Here is a 23,781-nt window from a genome sequence, read left to right as displayed (position 1 = left end):
CCGTTCTTGTGTATTTTCTTTTTCCAGCCTCTATAAAAACCTCCTCCTCTTCTGAGTTATATCTTGCTAAAGCTCCAAATCTATTATGGGTGGTGGTTTCTTTTGGATATTGTTCTTTATGATTTTTAAAAGGATTTCTAGGTTGTTGCCAATTATTTTCTTCTCTTGCCCACTGTTCAGATCTATCCTGATTGTTCCTATAATTCATATTTTTATTATAAGTCATATCATGATTTTTCTGTGGATATCTGTGATCTGCGTAGGAAATATCTTCCTTTCTTTTGTTATAGTAGCTCTCTCTTTCTCTATGTGCTAAAGAATTATGTTGGTGTTGATTTGATGTATTGCCATAATAATTATTTCTATGTGTGTATCTAAAGTCTTGATCTTTATATTGTAAACGCTCCTTGTTGGAATTACTAGTATTTTGAATATGTGTTCTTCTATTTTTAGCTGTATAATTTCTTTCTTTCCTTTCTTTATAATCCTCATAGTCTCTAAAGTATTTCTTTCTCTTAGTGTCTTTGATCTCTTTTTTAAAACAATCTACATTTTCTGCCACTCTTTGTGAAAGTTTCCCATATTGTTTGCTCTCCATATGGGGAGTTATTTTTTGTTCCAGCATGTTAATTTCTATATTTGCCTCATCCAATATTTTTTTCTTTTCACTAATAATAAGATTCATAAGTTTTCTTGTGCATTCTTCTAAAATATGATTCCAATTGGTCATAAACATAAGGTTATCCTGACCAAATGTGGGATTTTTTAGAATTTGTAATCCTCTAGGGGTAATTTGTTCTTTCAAATATTTTTCTAAGGTTACTATCTTTAACCATATATTTTTCAACTTCCTTTAAGAGGTTTGCTAGTGAGTCATCTGTGTGTTCAGAATCATTACAAAAATCATCAGCACCTGATGCTAGGGTGCGTCTACTTTGAAACAAAGACATGGTGAAAAAATCTCCCAAATTGACAAAAAGTAATATATATAATGTGTTCTATATGTGGAGTCTATGAGTATGTGTAAAAGGTTAAAAACTGTGAATGGTGTGAACTGCTAATTAATTAACAAGGTGTGCTTGGCTTTGATACACCTATAAACAAAACTCTGTGCTAAAGGAATACCCAAATATAGCTGGTTTGCTGCAGAAAAATCAGCGTGTGAACAGAAAAACAGTATTAGTGACAAAAACGGATAAAAGTCCAAAATTTTAAAGGCTATCAGTTAAAAATAAACAGTAAACAGTGCTTACCAAACATAAGTGCTAATACAATTGCTTACATTAATCCATAATTACAGGATATAAATATTACTTATATCTTAGTGCACTAATAAAATAGGTATAACAACAAGATAAAATTACAATAAATATACCGAATATCACAAAGAAAAAAATGTGAAATAAATGTGATAACAAAAATCATAAAAGGAAAACCAAATAAAGCATTGGAATTGACCCTAATATTCAATATGAAACAGCAGCAACTACAAATACGTTTGATTATATTTTATATTCAACTCTGATTTCTGTTATTGTCCCTTTTATAGCTTGTCTTCAGCCCAAAACCTTATTGTTAGGGTGACCAGATTTTAAAAATGAAACGCTAAGACACCTTACACGAAGTAGGTCAAAAGAATATTTTTCAGCGCTCATTTCTTATATTAACCCATGCATACAAATTACATTATTACAACCTATTTTTAAAAATTAACATAAATATAGGTATGTAATAGGTGCAAAGGTCAGAATTAATTAAGTCAACAGGTAGTAGAATACAGTTTTGTCATTGTAATTAGTTAAAACAGATAAATTATTAATTTTTACTAAGCCTGTTAAATAGATTTTTGAGAATAATTCAATTTTCTTAAGAGACAATGATTTTCCATTAGATAATTACATAATTCTAAATAGGAGTGATGGAAATGAGCTTTCAGTATTAGTACTGATTTTAGAGTTTCCACAAAGTCTACTCTTTTAAAGGGACAGTATACTCTGAATTTCAACCGTCAAAATTACATGTGCAACATGTATTTAACCAAAGTTGCATTCATCAAATTGTAAAATAACAGTTTTTATCTTATCTATTTTCTCGTCAAACTTGCGTATTCACTATCCACCTCCATGACCGCCGCTTTTTTTCCCTATATTTGAAGAATTAGCAATCATCCTATAGTGTTGATATCTGTCGCGCTATGTACCTGCTATGCGAACGCGCGCACAATTACATCATCTGCTTCTGGATTCCGCTATTCCTAGTTCTGTGCATGCCCAAAATCATACGTTCACGTCAAGCGTTCGATGCTTCCAGGATTGCATATACTAGACACAGGAGGGTGAGCGAGCTTCAGTGGGAGGATAAATGTGTGTCACATCATTTGCATGTGGGAAGTACAGAGTCGGTCTATACCGCCCACATTGGAGATGTCGTGGAGGGGTTGGAGAAAGGACATAGAGTAACGGTTAGGCTGCAATAATTATTTTTTAATTAAAACATGTTATAATTATTTATTTTTTCAAATTTAACAATGTGGTTAGAATGTAAGGATATAGAGGACGTTAGCATTAGCTTTTACATCGTCTGAGTTTACTGACCCTTTAATGACTCCAGCAAATGTTTATCAAACCGAAGATACGCTCTACACATGCATTGGTTCTGGGAACAGACAACACAGACTGGATTATGTTAAGGGTATTGTCAACACTAATTTACAAGTCATCACAATGATGCAATATTGCTATGCAATGTTCTGAAAGTGAGGTTTTTTTTAGCATTCTTGTCTTCAATGTTCTGACAAATTGAGAAATTCTTCAAACTACATATAGTATTTTCATTGAAACTTATCACAGATCCATAGTCTCATCGTTCCACTGAAGCACTTTTTTAAAACTGATCCCTGAGACTTTTTAAATAGCTTCATTATGGCGACACCATTTATATATATATATATATATATATATATTTATAAACACAATTGTCAATAAAAGAATGTGTGGGGTTGAAGAACTCCTACTTTGAGACTAGACCTTCATCTTTTACTTCTTGGAGGACCGTACTAAAATCAGAGTTAAAAAAACCTGTTTGTCTTCCTGCTGATAACATTTTCACACAGGTTGTCAATCAAATTGGAAGCTTCCATCAGTGATAGTTCTTCTGATTGCAACTGTCTTATAGTTCCATCAAGTTAGTCAATAAGAAATTTAGACTTTAACAATGTAGTTAGTCTAGAGTGAAAATCATAAAAAATGTGTGGGTATTTAATTGCAGCAAAGATTCCTAACACCCTCAGCAGTGTAAGAGACAGCGATATCTTTCTTGTTTAGGTGGGGCTTTGTAAAAATTTGTACTTTGCATCTGCAAATTTATATTCTGATGAGGCCCAAAGAAAGCCAAATTGAATTATGAGGTTTCCATGTTCCTTGTTTAGAGAGGGATTGATATTTCGTTGGCTGGACTGACCTTATTAGGCATGATCAGGAAAGTTCTTCTCTGTGAAAAGCAAAATTTGGCTAAAAAAGGCTACTCCCAGGTGCTCAATCACCAGAACTAGCCACTGAGCTGTTTGTTTCAGAGAGAGTGCTTCTCTTTCTGTATGCATTTGTAATATGACCTTAGGGAAGTCCCCATAAGGGAGATAGAGGAAACCAGACATTGACTCCTTGCCCAATGTGCTTAGAAGAATGTGACTGCACCACACTGATGAGACTCAGAGGTGGCCAAAATGATCATTTGGGGTTGCCAAGTTCCTTGTTTAGAGATGGATTGTCTGATATTTTGGGGCTGGACTGACCTTGTTCAGCAGGATCGGACTGATATACTTTAGGAAAGTTATTCTCTGTAAAAAGAAAAATTGGCCTAAAAGAGGCTGCTTCTCAGTGGTAAATTGCCATATAACAAGCTACTGAGCCATTGTTGATTTCTGAGAGTGTTCTTCTCTTTCTTTATGTAGATGGATAACTTTTGTCCCATATTTTGGTGCAGATTTATGTGGAGTAGACACTTCCTCAGCTACTTGCCAGAAATGTGCAAAGTTGCAAGCTTTTGCTGTTTTATGCATGAAAAATTTGTGGTAATGTTTTCCTTCTGTCATAACATCTGAATTTGAATAGAGGGTTCCTGTATTTCATGTGTTTTACAAATCTATTTGAAAAGCTCTCACTCAAATATAGTTAATCTCTCTTTTAATAAATGTTTTTACATTTAATTGATGGACCTGCCTGGCAGTAAAGCACTCTAGGAGTCATGCTTTTCTAAAGGCTGGGACTGACAGTATGCTAAAAGAAGAAGGGCTGCTGCCATGTAGCTGGCTCTTTCTATGTTGTTCTACCTTGTTTTAACACTATTAATGAAGCTAGTGCACTAAGTCTAATGCTCTTTTTCTGGCAAACTGTCTCCTGTTTAAAGCACTTGTCTCATCTTCCTATTCTAATGCTTGGTTTTGGATGGCTTTCCAGGTTCCGACCTTTGGCCTGTCTATGGATTATTCTTTTATCACTCTAACGAGTCCCAGCAGTCCATCCTCTGCTCAACTGGTTCCAGATAGCAAAACAGGTAATTTCCTAATTATTTTATAATCTGGGACTTTTCTATCTTATTTAAGATTTATTTTCCACCTCTGCAGCAATAACATATTTCTTCATTGCACAAGTTAACTTCTATAGCTATTTTTAATGTACATTTGCATATTTAGTGCCATGTGCTTGTGTATTATTCCTGTTATGAATACTGAAAATAATAATAAACATCTATCTACTGCACCATATGTTACTGAGTCTCAATTTGTAATTAACAGAACATTAACAGATAACATTGAAAATAACACTGCATAAAGATCTACAGTGACAAATATTTTAAGTGATATCAAGAGATAAAACTTTGAATCACTCTCTCTCCTTTCTCTCATGTACTGCTTAAGAGTTGGGAAATGTTAAATATATCCTCACATTAGTTTGCTACCTGATATTGAATGTTAAGACAAAAATCCCATCACTGTGTGCCAAAAGCTAATACAGCTAATAATAATTTACAAATAAAATAACTAATAATAATTTACAAATAAAATGAGACTGCTATTGAATTTGTTAGTTTCAATCAGTTAACATATACTTTTTGATGCTTGTATAAAATACTAATTTTCATTAGAGAGCATGGACCTATGAGAGCCAATAGATGTGTACTTATTGGTTATAATATGTTTATATGAACTAATAACATCATTAACTGAATTAAACAGTTAGGGCAACATGTACTATTATGCAAACAGACAAGTTCCTAATTAGGTAAGTTGTCAACCCTTGATCACGTGTGGTGGGCAGCATCATGTTGCCCACATTTATCACTGCATATGCGGCTGCTTATGTGTTGCCACTCCTTGTTCTCATGCAGACAATCGCACACGAGCAGGGGGTGTTAATCAACCTGGTTGGACTATCTTGGGAGGATTTGGCCTATACCAAAGGTGCTCCAAAGCTGAATCTGCAGCTTGATAAATTGAGCACTTAGTATTGACACTGAGCTGGTCCAATCTTAATTAAAATATGCTAATATCAATGACCAATCAGAATTACCAACATTTAGCTTATATAATAGAAGGAACCCACAAGGAGGCTCAGACCATAACGAAGGATTAAAGAGCAAATATTGCTTATATACTTGAAAAGATTGAAGAAAGAAGGTTTGTCATGTAGCCTTCAGAAAAGTTTTTTCAATTAACCTTCAAGTAAGGAGATTTTAAGTGTTTTTTTGTGGGGGTGCTGTGGATTTATGCAATGGAGCAGAATTGGTCAGAATCCAAAAGGTGTTATTTGCAATTACGGAGCATTGTATAAGGAGGTGGTTACCATAGGGATGATTTGCAGGGGGAGGCATCGTTAAGGGGAGGTTGTGGTTAACTCAGATAATCATTGGATTTAGTACATTGAAGACCAGCTGCTAGTTTTTTTTATTAAGGGCTATAGCATTGTTACATTGATGATATAAGTACCAGCTTTAAAATAACTGGGTTTTCAGCATCTTACTTGGTTGGTCTTAGCAACCAAATAAAAGTAGTCACTACATCAGCAATGGCAAAGCTATAGCATGAGTACTTCACATTGAAATAGTGAACATAACACAGTTATAATTATAAACTATAACACATATTGGTTTTTTTTTATCAAAATGTTTGTTCATTATTGCAAAAAAATTGGATGCTTTTAAACATATACTTGAACAAGATGATAATGAGAGACACATGCACACTCTAAGATTTAATATGATAGTGTAGGGCTGCTTGTCAGCGGGGAACGTATTAAGGGCCTTACCCCCTGCCTGACATGGGATCTAGCAGTGTGTGTGTGTTACCTTGCAACATTGTTGCAAGGTAAAGGGTGGATCTTTGTATTCACTATTTAAGCAGATGCAGGCCTGTCTTCATCCTCTTTGTTCCAGTTTGTTCAAGCGGTTTTTCCCCTCCCTCCATTCCCTTTTGACGTATTTTCTTGCAGGGTTGTGGAAATAGCGGCAAGGAAAAATGTGTTAGATCTAGTCCCTGAGGCGGGAGTCTGATTAGTTGAACTTTCTCTGGTAAGACCTCAGCTCTAATTTCCCATCCCGTAGTCATTTCTAGTTTGCTGGAAGGCTTTCTAGGTGATTTTCCTTTAGTTCAGGTTAGGTTAATGCAGCGGGAGGTCAAGGCTCCATCTAAGGGTGTAAGCCCGAAAGGGGGGACGGTCGAGCTAATGGGTGGAGCGTATGTCCCTAGGTAGTTTGCTCGTTATGCCGCCACCTGGTGATGTTGGACTTCTATGAAGTCTATGGTTAATAAAGTTAATTTATTAAATAAAAGTGACCATGACCGGTCTTAACCCAACTTTGGTGTCTGTGTCTTTTCTTTAGGTTAAGTTGGAAAGGGGTTTAGCAGATAGAATGTCCTATGGGGATTTAGCCCTTAAAGTATACCAAGACAAATAGATACATTTGAGAGAATAAATACATTATAAAGTTTGTTTTTAATCTTATGCTCTACTTGAATAATGGAAGTATATATTTTTTCTGTGTTACTTTATTTTTATTTTTATTTTTTTAAATGTATAAACTAAAAATGTGGCATATTTAGGTGAATATACCCTCAAAAATAATAGGCATTTTTTGTAGGTTTATCTGAGATCAACTTAGAAAACAAAAATAAGCAGCCAAAAGGAGGAACTCTTTTAATCAGCTACTAATTCAAACACTTTTTTTGTGGTTATATTTAATTAATTCTTACGTTATAATATTATGTCAATACATTTGCACAGCATAACAATAAAACCTTTCTGCAATCATGAGTGACCATTCTTATGTTAATATATTTCTTAACATGTTAAACAATTTTTAAAGTGTGATTTGCTCACTAATTAAACATTTTAATAAAGCTAGGAAGTGATTGTGTTTACTGAGATAGAACTGAGTATGCTCGATATTCGAAGCCAAAAGAACGTTGTTTGAAAAGTTAATGCAAGCCGTGTGAAAATGGTCAAAAAGATTCATTTTTCTAACTTAGGTAAAGGCTTTGAAAACCTAATGTAAAAATATCTTCTTATACGCATGAACATGATTTGTAAGTGATCTCAGTGAATAATAGTCACTATAGTTTATACTACATAAAGTTATTTGTTTCTAATGGATTGAGATACTAGAGTATAAATGGATCATTGCACCTAGCTCAACCATATAAAAAAATTCACCCAGGAAATTAGTATTTACTGATTTGAAAGAAAGACATAGGACTTGATATAGAAAATTGATTATCAATATAATATTATGTAAAAAGCAAGATTGAAGTTTGATAACTGAAGTAAATTGGATTTTTTAAAATTGTCTGCTCTAACTGACTCATGGCAGTTCAATTTTGACTTTCCAGCCCGAATTTACTTCCTGTGTTCGTACCACATGCTAAACATTTTGGGCTGTTTTGGGCTCCAGATATACCTGTTTTGGACTCCAGATATGTTTGTTTTTTGTCTTTAGATCAGCAACAACTTGCTAATTCCCTTAAACCGCTCCTCTCATCCTTCTCCTCCTTTTCCTGCCCTGAACAATCTATCTGCCACTATAATTCCAACCTTATATCCGTCCTTGAAAATCTCGCCCCTCTTACCACTGCTCGGAAATCACACACTCATCCCCAGCCCTGGCATACTCCTCTGACACGGTACCTATGCAGATGTTCCCATACTTCTGAACGGCATTGGAGAAAATCACGGAGTTCAGCTGATTTTCTTCATTACAAATTCATCTTGAACTCCTACTACTCTGCCCTTAATCTCCACAAGCAACACTACTTCTCTACTCTTATCTCTAATCTTTCTTCAAACCCAAAATGTCTGTTCTCCACTTTCAATACTCTCCTCCGCCCTCCCCCACTTCCTAATACAACTTCTCTATCAGCTCAAGACTTTGTTAGTCACTTCATTAACAAAATTGACTCCATCAGACATGAAATCAGCTCTCAACACAATTCCATTCTCTCACCCCCTCAAATACTCTCACTCAACCACAACCCTCATAACCTGAAACTTAGTTCATTCTCCCCTGCTACTGAGGAAGAAGTTTCAGCACTTATACTGTGCTCTCACCTCACTACCTGTCCCCTTGACCCTATCCCCTCACAGCTGCTCCCCTCTCTCTCTGCTACCCTTACCCCTATACTAACACACATTTTCAACCTCTCCCTCAGCACTGGTACATTTCCTTCATCGATGAAACATGCACTGGTCACACATATCCTCAAAAAAACCTTCCCTTGATCCTACCTCTCCATCCAACTACCGCCCTATTTCCCTCCTCCCTCTTGCTTCAAAGCTTCTCGAAAAACTAGTATATGCACGCCTATCCCATTTCCTTACGTTAAACTCCCTTCTTGACCCGCTGCAATCTGGATTTCGTCCCTATCACTCCACAGAGACAGCTATTGTTAAGGTCACCAACGACCTACTTACAGCTAAATCAAAAGGCCACTTCTCTCTGCTTATCCTCCTTGATATGTCCGCAGCCTTTGACACTGTCGACCACCCTCTTTTGCTCCAAACCCTCCAATCCTTCGGCATCTGTGACACAGCCCTTTCATGGCTCTCTTCCTATCTGTCAAACCGTACCTTCAGTGTAGCCTTCTCTGGGGCCTCCTCTGCCCCATCACCACTTTCTGTCGGAGTACCGCAAGGCTCTGTCCTCGGTCCCCTTCTCTTCTCAATCTATACGTCATCACTAGGTTCCCTAATTAAGTCCCACGGTTTCCAATATCATTTGTATGCCGATAACACCCAAATCTACTTCTCTGCACCAGAACTATCTCCTTCCGTGCTAATCCGTGTCACTAACTGTCTTTCTCACATCTCTTCCTGGATGTCCTCTCACTACCTCAAGCTAAATCTCTCCAAAACTGAGCTCCTCATTTTCCCCCCTTCTTCCAAAATCTCCACCCCCAATATCTCTATAACTGTCGACAACTCCATTATTACCCCTACCCCGCATGCCCGATGTCTCCTTCACACCTCACATTCAGTCCTTGGCTACAGCCTGCCGCTTCCACCTTAAAAACATCTCTAAAATTAGACACTTCCTTACACAAGACACAAATAAGATTTTAATCCACTCTCTCATTCTTTCCCGCCTTGATTACTGCAACTCTGTCCTCTCTGGTCTCCCCACCTGCCGCCTAGCTCCTTTACAATCCATAATGAATGCCTCTGCCAGCTTCATCTTCCTTACACGTCGCTCTTCATCTGCTGCACCTCTCTGCCAATCCCTTCACTGGCTTCCTCTTGCCTCTAGGATCAAACACAAAACTCTCACTCTTACATACAAAGCTCTCAACTGCACTGCTCCCCCCTACATCTCAGACCTTGTCTCCAGATACTCTCCCTCCAGTCCCCTTCGCTCTGCTCATGACCTCCTACTCTCCTCCTCTCTTGTCACCTCATCACACTCCCGTTTACAGGACTTCTCCAGACTGGCTCCCATCTTGTGGAACTCTCTGCCTCGCTCCACAAGACTCTCTTCTAGTTTTAAAAGCTTCAAGTGCTCCCTAAAGACTTTACTGTTCAGGGACACATACAACCTACGCTAACCTTTCCTAATACCAGTTCCTCTCCTCCACTGCAATCCCCTGAACCCTCTTAGCATGTAAGCCTAAGAGTCCAGGTGTTTGTAGATCACCTTCTTAAGAGCTGACTACAACAGTGCAACTCTTGGCAGGGCCCTCTACTCTATAATTGTTTTGTTGTACTCCCCCTTTGTTTATAGCGCTGCGGAATCTGTTGGCGCTCTACAAATAACCGATAATAATAATAATAATAATAGGTTGAACTCGATGGAATTCAGTCTTTTTTTATACTCATCTGCTATGTTACTATGTAAATATAAAGCATTGACAACACGCAGGCGCACAAACTTTTTTTTTAAGCATAAAATTGTCGTTCAAAAGTTTTATATAAAGTCCCTGCAGGATCCAAACAACAAATTTTGTCATGCTGTGAATACCCAGTCACCAGATTATTATTCCATTAGCAAATATATATTCTTGAAGTTCTATTACTTCCCAAAAACACCACTCTATAAATGTATAGAGTCTGCAAGATATTGCAATGCAAATCTTTATGTGAACGTTTTGGCATTGCTTTGAGTTTGTTTTATAGAATAAAATTCTGACTATAAAAAAACCAAAGGAAGGTTTATTACTGACTCTGAGAACTTTTATTGAAAAATCAGTTCAATGCATAGATTTTGCTTTTGAATAACCAAGGGAAATGATTGTATCAATCTAAAAAGGGCAAAATGAATGTTTAAGGAAAATGAAAGAAGAAAAAAGAATTACATTTGCCACGTTTATGAGAGTTCCTTAGAGAACACAAATAATAATGGTACTGTTCTTACATGCAGATCTTACAGACTTCATTATGAAAGTTCTAAAAAGAACATTGATGGCTGGTGATAAGGTTTTCTACAAATTCTTATTTAGAATGTTGGAAATAACATACATTTCATCAGCAAAAATAAAAAATATTTTCTGATTTATAAAGGTTTAAGGCTTGATAAACATTCAGTTTTTCAAATGTAAATTCGATGTAGCCTCATCTTATCAATGTATTTTATTTAAAAATGTAATAAAAGAAAAGAGAAATTGGCCATATTGTGATGATCCAAAAGGCCCAAAAATTGATGTATTTTCTGATTCCTACGGGCCAATCAGATTAGCTGAGCCTTGTGGGTGCGCACAACTTTCTGTCCTCAGTGCTGCTCAGGGCCGGACTGGCCATAGAGTATAAAGGGCATTTGCCTGGTGGGCTGGGCCTGGTTGCCTTAGCCCCACCCTGTCACAAGCTTTATTATTTGTGCCTGATGCAGGGCCTGCCCTGCCTCTCACTGCCTTGTTGTGTCTTTGAGCCAGTCACAGATAAGCAACTTCTCTTGAGGATGCCTGTGGGTGCCTATTTCTGAGCGATTGTGGACGTCTGGACTGCCTGTGAATGTTTTTGTGTGTTTTTTTTGTCCTTACCACTTCAATTTATTTGCTCATAATACATGGGTTCATTGTTTTGCACATAATTGTGAGAGATATTCATTTCACTATTTACCCCTAAACTGCCACAACCACATAGCAAAAAAACCCAAACTAAACCATGATGCCCTTAACCACCGCAACCACATCACAAAAAAACCTCCTACACTACTAACCCTAAAACATCACAACTTTATCTCAAAATACACTCTACACTATTAACCACTAAATCCTACACTATTAACCCTTAAGTCACTATAACCCCATCACAATATATTCTCTATGCTATTAACCCCTAAACCATCACAACCTTGTTGCAAAAATATCCCATAGACTATTAACCTTAAATCACTACCCCATAGCAAAAATACTTCCATTCTATTAACCCCTAAACCACCAAAACCGCAACACTAAACCCTACACTATTAACCCTTAAGCCACTACAACCCCATCACACAATATTCTATATGCTATTAACCTCCAAACCACCACTACCTTGTTGCAAAAATATCCCTTCTACTATTAGAAAAGGGGAAAGCACTGTATTTTCCTTTGCTTGGTGTGTACTTGTATGTAATTCCATTTTTTAACAGCAGCAGTTCCTTATTTATCAAACATGAGCTCTAGCACTGGTTTAGAAACTATACACTCTCCTAACAAATTTGAAGATACTAACATTAGATCTGCTAGACAGAGATAATGTGATATGTTAGGAGGCAATACTGAATGTGTAACTAATAATGATCCAATTAGCTTGTTTAGAGAATTAGAGAAGTTACTTATAAAAGAGCCAAAGAATGGCAAGACCTGGTATTGTTAGATAACTATGTGTTACACAATGTTATCCCTAGAGGATTGAGAATATTTAAGTTCCCAGCATTCAAATTAGATGAAGTGGGAAACCATTCTACATAATTCCTCTATTGCTTTAATCAAATTATTAATTACGTACCGGGAACATTGGAAACAGGAAATCCTCAAAGCTGAAATAGATTCTAATATTGAAAAAGTGCAGCCATTTCAAAATATACAGAAATGGAAAGAACTTAATACAAACATCCAAGCCAGGATTAACACAATCACAAATTAATTAAAAGCTACAAAAACTAAAAAATTACATAGGGATCTAGACGATTACAAGGAAGATCAGGTGTATACATGCAAAACAAATAAGGAATTGACAAAAGAGAGTGAATTTCAGGATAACCGAAACTTAAAGACTCAGACACCTAAAAGAAGTCACAGACCTCAAAATAGAGGAGAAGATAAAAGGCAAAATCCTGATAGGATAGACATACCTAAACCCATTCCAACCTCTAATAGATTTGAACCCCTTAGATCTCATGGGGCGAATACCCCGAATAAACACAAACAGGGTATGAATATGAACAATCCACATTGGAAAAAGCAAGGAGCGAGACCAAAAGAAAATAAACATTATCAAGGGGGAAATAATCACAATTATAATAATAAAAAGAATAGAAATAGCAACCAATACAACAATTATAATAAAAAGATAAACCATACAATATAGGTTAGGGTGGAAACAATCAAATAAATAAGCCCCATTTCTTAGGGACTCCTCCATGGAGGCAAAATCAGCCAAAAATACGGACACACATGGGATCTTTATCCAAGAGAGGGACAGACACAGAAGATCAAACACCAATGCTAGGGCTAACAAGGAATCAAAAAAGACGTTTAGAAGATCTAGAGGGAGTCGAGGTGGGAGGAAATGTATAATAAAGCGAGAGAACAAGATGGAATTAGAAAAGGAGGTGAAATTAATTTTCAATTTATCAGATCATTCCTTTTCCAGAGAGGAAATATCTTTATTAGCAAAAGGCTTAAATTACGCTCCCCATGCACAACCAAATTCATTTGATTCTCTACATAGATGTACAATGGTACATAAGCAATATAACTTTAAAACTATATTTTGCTAGTTTACAAACGAAAAGTGAGGAACTACAATTAAAACCTGAAGATATGGATACAATCCAAACCATAGAAGAACTAGAATTAGAAATGGGTAATATAAATTATAACCAAGAGAATGATACAGTATTAGACACTGATGAAGTAGATTATATGAATTTTGCCATCTGTTGAGAACGTGTTAAAAATACAACATTGCTCTCTAAAATGAAAATCTATCTTTTACCCTGTAACTTCCCAAAGTGATTGTATCAAAATCTATAATAAATTAGTATGTGAAGATCTAGATAGACTGCTCAAGGCAGACATTATATGAAATATAGAGGTAACCTATCTGGAATGGAAAGATTGGTCCTTAAAAACCTAATGAAAGACCCAGAAATCATCTATAGGGCAGCAGATAAGGGTGCTGGTTTAGTGGTTCAGAATAGAAAGGACTACCTTGAAGAAGCTTATAACGTCTTAAATGATAAAACCACCTTCTCCACCCTAACAAATAATCCCACAATTAAGTATAAAGGTGAATTAATGAATATACTAATGGAAGCCAAAAGCATGTGTATTCTCAACCAGACAGAATTTGATTATGTCTACGAGCCACACCCCAAAATAGCATGTTTTTATCACCTGCCAAAGGTGCATAAAAATAGCACAAATCCTCCTGGCAGGCCAATCATTTTGGGATCGAAATATATAGATTATATATAGATAGATTCATAAAACAAAGGATTATTTAAGAGACACAATAGATGTAATCAACAAACTAGAATCTATGAAATAGGAAGAGAATTGCTTATGTGTTACATGTGATGTACAGGCCCTCTATACTAGTATACCACATAATAAAGGGATACTAAGAGTTGGGGTGGAGTGTAATCAAAGTGTTTTACCTTAAGATCAAATTAAATTTATTATGATTTCAATACATTTTATACTAACGCACAATTATTTTGTATTTGAAGATGTGTTCTACAGACAATTATAGGGGGCGGCGATGGGGATGACTTTCACACCATCGTACGCTAACCTGTACATGTCCCATTTTGAGAACAATTATGTCTGGAAAGAGAACCCGTTCAGTACAAATATTGTTCAATACTTTTGTTTCATTGAAGATATAATCATGATCTGGCGAGGGAGTGTGGAACAAGTTGATAAATTTATGCTATACATGAACGAAAATGACTACAACTTAAAATTCACTTACAATCATTTAGCAAGCTCTATCGACTTCCTTGACTTAACATTATTTCATAATAATAGTGACCACACTATAGCAGTCAAAAACTACAGGAAGAAAACAGATAGGAATGGTTTATTAAATGCTAATAGTGGACATCTAAGACAGTGGAAAAATAGCATCCCCACTGGTCAATACCAGTGCATAAAGAGAAAATGCACATTAAGTGAGGATTATGAAAAGGAATGTGAAATTTTACATGAAAGATTTAAAGATAAGGGATATAGAGAGGATTTATTAAGAGCAACTAAAAAGAAGATTGATCAGATGGATCAAAAAACACTTGTGAAAGTTAAGGAAACATCCAATAATCCAAAACCTAGAAAAGAAGAACCACCTAAATTTATAACCATATATAATGGTCAACATAATAACATTAAGAAAATCATGAATAAACACTGGCAGGTTTTGCAGCAAGATCCAATCCTATAAAGAGTTTTAGGTAATAAACCAGAAGTATGATTTAGAAAAAAAAAAGATCTTAAGAACCTACTAGCACCTACAAAACTTAGAAACATTGGAGACAAACATTTAAACCCTTTGGAATCATGGGGAGCGGGGGGAGGATTGTCAAAATGCAAACGAAAGAATTGCGTAATGTGCCCTCACATTAAACCGCCAAATAAGAAGTTTAATAATTACAATGGTAGAAGAAAGTTTACCTGCAAAAGGTGCACTTGTGATAGCACCCATGGAGGCCTATTTATTAAGCCGTCAACCACAAATACACTTGAATTCCACAGCGTAATTGTGTCGAGCCTGATTCCCCTTATTTATCAAAGCCTACAGACCGGCAAAAGTTAAAATCTGTGACGTAACATACGATCCGCCGGTCTCAGTCCAACACAGGTCGATGCTTACGTCACTACAGATGTTCCGAATGCAAATTCGGCACTATCTGACTACTTTTGCTAGTTAACAAATATCTACCAGGTACGCTCACCACTATTCCGGCCCAGCGTACCTGCTTTTCAATCCGCCGCCCTGGAGGCGGCAGATGCCATAGGAATCAATGGGAGTCTGAATGCAGTGAAAGCTCATGTTCGCTGCTGCCCGATATCCCATTGATTCCTATGGGAGAATAAAAGTTATGTTTACACCTAACACCCTTACATATACCCAGAGTCTAAACACCCCTAATATGCTGCCCCCTACACCACCGCCACCTACATTATACTTATTAACTTCTAATCTGCCGACCCAACACAGCCGCCACCTACATTATACCCCCCAAATAAAAACCTAATCTAAAAAACCTAAGCTCCCCATTGCCCTAAAAAGGGCATTTGGATGGGCATTGCCCTTAAAAGGGCATTTAGCTCTTTTTCAAAAGCCCAAACCCTAATCTAAAATTAAAACCCACCCAATAAACCCTTAAAAAATCCTAACACTAACCCCCGAATATCCACTACTGTTTCTGAAGAGCCGACATCCATCCTCAACAAAGCGGCAGAAGTCCTCATCGAAGCAGCCGAAGTCTTCATCCAAGCCCGCAGAAGTCTTCATCCAGACGGCATATTCTATCTTCATCCATCCGGTGCGGAGTGGCTCCATCTTCAAGACATCCGACACGGAGCATCCTCTTCTTACGACGTCTTCTTCCGAATGAAGGTTCCTTTAAATGACGTCATCCAAGATGGCGTCCCTTAGATTCCGATTGGCTGATAGAATTCTATCAGCCAATTGGAATTAAGGATGAAAAAATCCTATTGGCTGTTGCAATCAACCAAAAGGTTAGAGCTTTCATCCTATTGGCTGATCCAATCAGCCAATAGGATTGAGCTCGCATTCTATTGGCTGCATCTTTGGTGGGTTGCATTCCAGAGTACCCGTTATTAACTGCTAAAAGAGCACCAAATATAAAAGATAGACTGGTACACAGTGAATATAAAAAAGAACAAAGCGCAAATTGGTTATCATTGGCACACAACCAAGTAGGATCTGTACCCTGTGGACATTGTGTCTATTGTGTGTATATAAAAAGGTCAACGAGTTTCAGTACACCAACTAGGAAAAAGGTACATTTTGTTAGAGAGAGAATATCTTACACATCAAAGAATGTAATCTACCTATTAAACTGTCCGTGCCCCAGATTTTATGTTGATAAAACAACAAGAGAACTTAAAAACAGGGTACGTGAACATAGAGATGACATCAAAAATTATGAAAAAGATAGTCCGGTAGCAAGACATTTCAAATCTTATCATAACTCAGATTATAGTAAATTACAGATAATGGTTATAGAACAATTGAAAACAAGCAGACGAAGTGGAAACCTAGATAGGATTATTCTACAACATGAATCAAGATGGATTCATAGATTAAATACTCAGCCCTAATGGTTTAAATGAGAAGATAGAATATTCCTGCTTCTTATAATGGATAGGAGAGGTATAGTGGAATCACTATGGCCTAGATTTAGAGTTGGGCGGTAGCCGTCAAAACCAGCGTTAGAGGCTCCTAACGCTAGTTTTTACCGCCCGCTGGTATTTGGAGTCAGTCAGGAAAGGGTCTAACGCTCACTTTGCAGCCGGGACTTTTCCATAGCGCAGATCACCCTACGCCATTTGCGTATCCTATCTTTTCAATGGGATCTTTCTAACACCGGTATTTAGAGTCTTGGCTGAAGTGAGCGTTAGAAATCTAACGACAAAACTCCAGCAGCAGAAAAAAGTCAGTAGTTAAGAGCTTTCTGGGCTAACGCCGGTTTATAAAGCTCTTAACTACTGTGCTCTAAAGTACACTAACACTCATAAACTACCTATGTACCCCTAAACCGAGGTCCCCCCACATCGCCGCCACTCTATTAATTTTTTTTAACCCCTAATCTGCCGCTCCGTACACTGCCGCAACTTACGTTATCCCTATGTACCCCTAATCTGCTGCCCCTAACATCGCCGACCCCTATATTATATGTATTAACCCCTAATCTTCCCCCCACAACGTCACCGCCAGCTACCTACAATAATTAACCCCTAATCTGCCGACCAGATCTCAACGCTACTCTAATAAATGGATTAACCCCTAAAGCTAAGTCTAACTCTAACACTAACACCCCCCTAAATTAAATATAATTTAAATCTAACAAAATAAATTAACTCTTATTATATAAATTATTCCTATTTAAAGCTAAATACTTACCTGTAAAATAAACCCTAATATAGCTACAATATAAATAATAATTATATTGTAGCTATTTTAGGATTTATATTTATTTTACAGGCAACTTTGTGATTATTTTAACCAGGTACAATAGCTATTAAATAGTTAATAACTATTTAATAGCTAAAATAGTTAAAATAATTACAAAATGACCTGTAAAATAAATCCTAACCTAAGTTACAATTAAACCTAACACTACACTATCAATAAATTAATTAAATAAACTACCTACAATTACCTACAATTAAACCTAACACTACACTATCAATAAATTAATTAAATACAATACCTACAAATAACTACAATTAAATAAACTAACTAAAGTACAAAAAATAAAAAAGAACTAAGTTAAAAAAAATAAAAAAATATTTACAAACATTAGAAAAATATTACAACAATTTTAAACTAATTACACCTACTCTAAGCCCCCTAATAAAATAACAAAGACCCCCAAAATAAAAAAATGGCCTACCCTATTCTAAATTAAAAAAGTTCAAAGCTCTTTTACCTTACCAGCCCTGAAAAGGGCCATTTGCGGGGAATGCCCCAAATAATTCAGCTCTCTTGCCTGTAAAAAAAACATACAATACCCCCCCAACATTACAACCCACCACCCACATACCCCTAATCTAACCCAAACCCCCCTTAAATAAACCTAACACTAAGCCCCTGAAGATCTTCCTTCTTTATCTTCACCATGCCAGGTTCACCGATCCGTCCTCCGAAGTCTTGATCCAAGCACAGCGGGGGCTGGCGATCCATAATCCGGCTGAAGTCTTCTATCAAGCGGCGGCTGAAGAGGTCCAGAAGAGGCTCCAAAGTCTTCATCCTATCCGGGAAGAAGAGGAGATCCGGACCGGCAACCATCTTGATCCAAGCGGCATCTTCTATCTTCATCCGATGACGAACGGCTCCATCTTGAAGACCTTCAGCGGGGATCCATCTTCTTCTTCCGACGTCTAACTGAAGAATGAAGGTTCCTTTAAGGGACGTCATCCAAGATGGCGTCCCTCGAATTCCGATTTGCTGATAGGATTCTATCAGCCAATCGGAATTAAGGTACGAAAATTCTGATTGGCTGATGGAATCAGAAAATCAGATTGAACTCGCATTCTATTGGCTGTTCCGATCAGTTATTTGTAAGTATTGTATGTAATTAATTTATTGATAGTGTAGTGTTAGGTTTAATTGTAGATAATTTTAGGTATTTTATTTAATTAATTTATTGATAGTGTAGTGTTAGGTTTAATTGTAACTTAGGTTAGGATTTATTTTACCGGTAATTTTGTAATTATTTTAACTATTTTAGCTATTGTACCTGGTTAAAATAATTACAAAGTTGCCTGTAAAATAAATATTAATCCTAAAATAGCTACAATATAATTATAATTTATATTGTAGCTATATTAGGATTTTTTTTACAGGTAAGTATTTAGCTTTAAATAGGAATAATTTATATAATAAGAGTTAATTTATTTTGTTAGATTTAAATTATATTTAATTTAGGGGGGTGTTAGTGTTAGGGTTAGACTTAGCTTTAGGGGTTAATCCATTTATTAGAGTAGCGGCGAGATCCGGTCGGCAGATTAGGGGTTAATTATTGTAGGTAGGTGGAGGCGACGTTGTGGGGGGCAGATTAGGGGTTAATAAATATAATATAGGGGTCGGCGGTGTTAGGGGCAGCAGATTAAGGGTACATAGGTATAATGTATAAGAAATAAAAATCAGATGCGCACTCTAAATTTACTACAAAAATATTAATGTTGTTGAAGTGATGTGCACTGCAACCTTGTGATGTCTGTGTGATAATGTCAAAACTACTATGATTTATATCAAGACAATAAATTGCATATAAATATTGTGACCGTCTATATATAATAATTGTATAAATAAAAAATGTAGATAATATTATTAGAAAATGATATGACCATCTCATATACTGATTTTACAAAGATAGTCCACACTCTAGGAGATATTTCACAGATCTCCAGGCAGCAAACTCATTCCAGATCGATGTTGGCAGTCGCAAGTTCTGTTAAAAAGAAGAAGAGAAGAGGCGCCAAATGGTGTGTATCGTTTAAACTACAGAAGGCCAATCCCCCATATGAATCTTACTTACAAGATTTCCAGCACTTGAAAAGTGCCACATATGCCTTCTGAACAATTTGCAGCCGTCCAGCTAGCTGTATTGGCTAATAATGCTCCAGTATCAAGCTGTGCAAGACAAAAACACAAAAAGTGCCACAATAGTGTGTATCAGTGAGAACACTATCAAGTGCGCAAATATTGAAATGTACTCACGAGATGGGGGGCACTTGAGAAGTGCCACAAAGACCTCCTGGACACTTGTCAGCTGTCCAGATCACTGTGTTCATAGGTGTTCCTCTAGGCAAAAAACGTTAGATTCACGATAGCTCCAAAAAGCACCTTGGGAATCACTCTCCAATCAGTACAAATATCAGTGCAAAAATGGCAAAATAAAGTACCAAATGTGCCGTGCTACTGGTAAAATATAAAATGTTTAATAAAAACAATTTTCACAACGCGTTTCCCGGTTACTAGGACCGTTTCCTCAGGTGTATATTAAGATACAAAGTAGCACAATTATATAGCCCATGTCGGCGTCTAGCCCGACAAAGAGCGCATCTTCAATCCCGTATAGCCAATCGGCACCATTCGAAAAAACAGCTAGATGTTGATAGGTTGCTAGACTGGGGGCTTGGTTTGTCCAGCCTTACTTTTTAGCCAATTGGCCATAGATTTGTTTATATCAAATGCCAAAGCTATTTTTAACCCATTCATAACGCTCAAAGATATTGTGTGTGTAATTACAACAAATTTATAGTATTTTGCAATACCCAGACTAAAATAACATACAAATAATCCAAGTAGTAAAAAACTTTTCGATGTTGCCATGATTAAATATCGGATTGTTGTTCATGCATTTACATATGAATAACAAAATTATCAAAATAAAATCTCTATGTCAATTAATAAAATATGCATATACAGATACAAAACCAATGTGATAAAATATAAAACTATTTCTATAAAATCTTACCGTTATAGCCATAAATCATTTCGTTTACTAAATTGTGTGTATATATCAGGTTTATTTTAACAAATAAATTAAAACCAATACCTATTATTATCAAGTGGTGTAAAGGTTCCTATTTGATACATGTTGGTTTTGATTCTGACCAACCTAATAAAAATTGCCTAACTGTCGAACATGTTCACTATATGGATATCAGTTGAAAGCGGCCATGTCTATATTTTCGTTCAAGCCGTGTGGTACAAGGGTCTTAAGCTTCCAGATCCAAAATGTCTCTCTCTGTCTAAGGTGAACTAGCCTGTTCTACCCCATTTGGGAGCAATATATTCCAAAGGATAAATATTAAAAGTATCCGTTTGTCCATCATGACAATTGATACTATGTCGTGGAACACTATGATTCATAATCCCTTTCTTTATGTTTCTGTTATGCTTTCCCCATCTTTTCTTTAGGGGTCTTGAGGACCTCCCTATATATTGAATCCCACATTGACATTCAAGAAGATATATCACATAACTAGGGGTCCATCCGATAAAAATCTTCGCCCGCAAAAGCCGGCGACGCCAATATTTACGCTGATTTGGTATCACATATACGGCGTAACCTAGAAGTTACGCGCGTATATTTCTGCCGTCGCCCGTAGTTTTTTGGGCCATAGGCAGGTATACCAAACCAGCGCAGTTTGGTATCCAATATGCAGCGTAAGGACTTACGTGGCGAAAATGGAGAAAACTTACTCCATTTTCACCTCGCCACAAAAAGCAGCCGTAAGAAGCCTTACGCTGACTATTGGAGCCCCGTAACTCCCTAAACTAACTAGAAAATAAACCTAACACCTAACGCATGCGCAATGTCTATCTCCCTGTCAACCGCGATCTTCTAAAATAAACCTAACACCTAACGCATGCGCAATGTCTATCTACCTGTCAACCGCGATCCCCCCCCCCCCCGAAATCCCTAATAAAGTTATTAACCCCTAAACCGCCGCTCCCGGACCCCGCCGCCATCTACATAAACTAACCCCCTACTGTGAGCCCCTAAAACCGCCGCCATCTACCTTATCTATCCCCTAATTAGAACCCCTTACACCGTTGTCATCTTCCTTATCTATCCCCTAATCTGACCCCTTACACCTCCGCCACCTATATAAAAATTATTATCCCCTAATCTAATCCCCCTATACCGCCGCCAGCTATATTAATATTATTAACCCCTAATGTAAGCCCCTTACACCGCCGCCATCTCTATTAAAATGATTAACCCCTAATTTAATCTACCTACCCCGCCGCCAGCTATATTATCTATATTAACCCTAAGTATATTATAGTTAATATAGGTATTACATTATATATATTACCTATATTAACCCTAATTATATTAGGGTTAATATAGTTAATATAGTTACTATAGTATTTATATTAACTATATTAACTCTATCTAACCCTAACACCCCTAACTAAATTTATATTAAATTAATCTAATTCATTTATAAACTAAAATATTCCTATTTAAATCTAAATACTTACCTATAAAATAAACCCTAAGATAGCTACAATATAATTAATAATTACATTGTAGCTATGTTAGGGTTAATATTTATTTTACAGGTAAATTGTTAATTATTTTAACTAGGTATAATAGCTATTAAATAGTTATTAACTATTTAATATCTACCTATTTAAAATAATTACCCAATTACCTGTAAAATAAATCCTAACCTAAGTTACAAATACACCTACACTATCAATAAATTAAATAAACTACAAACATCTATCTAAAAATACAATTAAATTAACTAAACTAAATTACAAAAAAAACAAACACTAAATTACAAAAAATAAAAAAAAGATTACAAGATTTTTAAGCTAATTACACCTATTCTAAGCCCCCTAATAAAATAATAAACCCCCAAAATAAAAAAAAATCCCTGCCCTATTCTAAATTAAAAAAAGTTCAAAGCTCTTTACCTTACCAGCCCTTAAAAGGGCCTTTTGTGGGGCATGCCCCAAAGAATTCAGCTCTTTTGCATACAAATACAATACCCCCCCCATTACAACCCACCACCCACATACCCCTATTCTAAAACCACCCAAACCCCCCTTAAAAAAGCCTAACACTACCCCCCTGAAGATCTCCCTACCTTGTCTTCACCACACGGGGCCGAACTCCTGATCCGATCCGGGCGATGTCTTCCTCCAAGTGGCAAAGAAGAATTTTTCCTCCGGCGATGTCTTCCTCCAAGCGGCAAAGAAGAATTCTTCCTCCGGCGACGTCTTCCTCCAAGCGGCAGCAAAGTCTTCATTCTTCCGGCGGCATCTTCAATCTTCTTTCTTCGCTCCGCCGCCGCGGAGCATCCATCCCGGACGACTACTGAACGACGAATGAGGTACCTTTAAATGACGTCATCCAAGATGGCGTCCGCCAAATTCCGATTGGCTGATAGGATTCTATCAGCCAATCGGAATTAAGTTAGAAAAATCTGATTGGCTGATTGAATCAGTCAATCAGATTCAAGTTCAATCCGATTGGCTGATCCAATCAGCCAATCAGATTGAGCTCGCATTCTATTGGCTGTTCCGATCAGCCAATAGAATGTGAACTCAATCTGATTGGCTGATTGGATCAGCCAATCAGATTGAACTTGAATCTGATTGGCTGATTCAATCAGCCAATCAGATCTTTCTAACTTAATTCCGATTGGCTGATAGAATCCTATCAGCCAATCGGAATTCGGCAGACGCCATCTTGGATGACGTCATTTAAAGGTACCTCATTCGTCGTTCAGTAGTTGTCCGGGATGGATGCTCCGCGGCGGCGGAGCGAAGAAGGAAGATTGAAGATGCCGCCGGAAGAATGAAGACTTTGCTG

The sequence above is a fragment of the Bombina bombina genome, chromosome 7, assembly GCF_027579735.1.
Source record: "Bombina bombina isolate aBomBom1 chromosome 7, aBomBom1.pri, whole genome shotgun sequence".
Classification (NCBI taxonomy): Eukaryota; Metazoa; Chordata; class Amphibia; order Anura; family Bombinatoridae; genus Bombina; species Bombina bombina.
The sequence above is the reverse complement of the archived record's forward strand: the minus strand, read 5'-3'. Positions refer to the sequence as shown.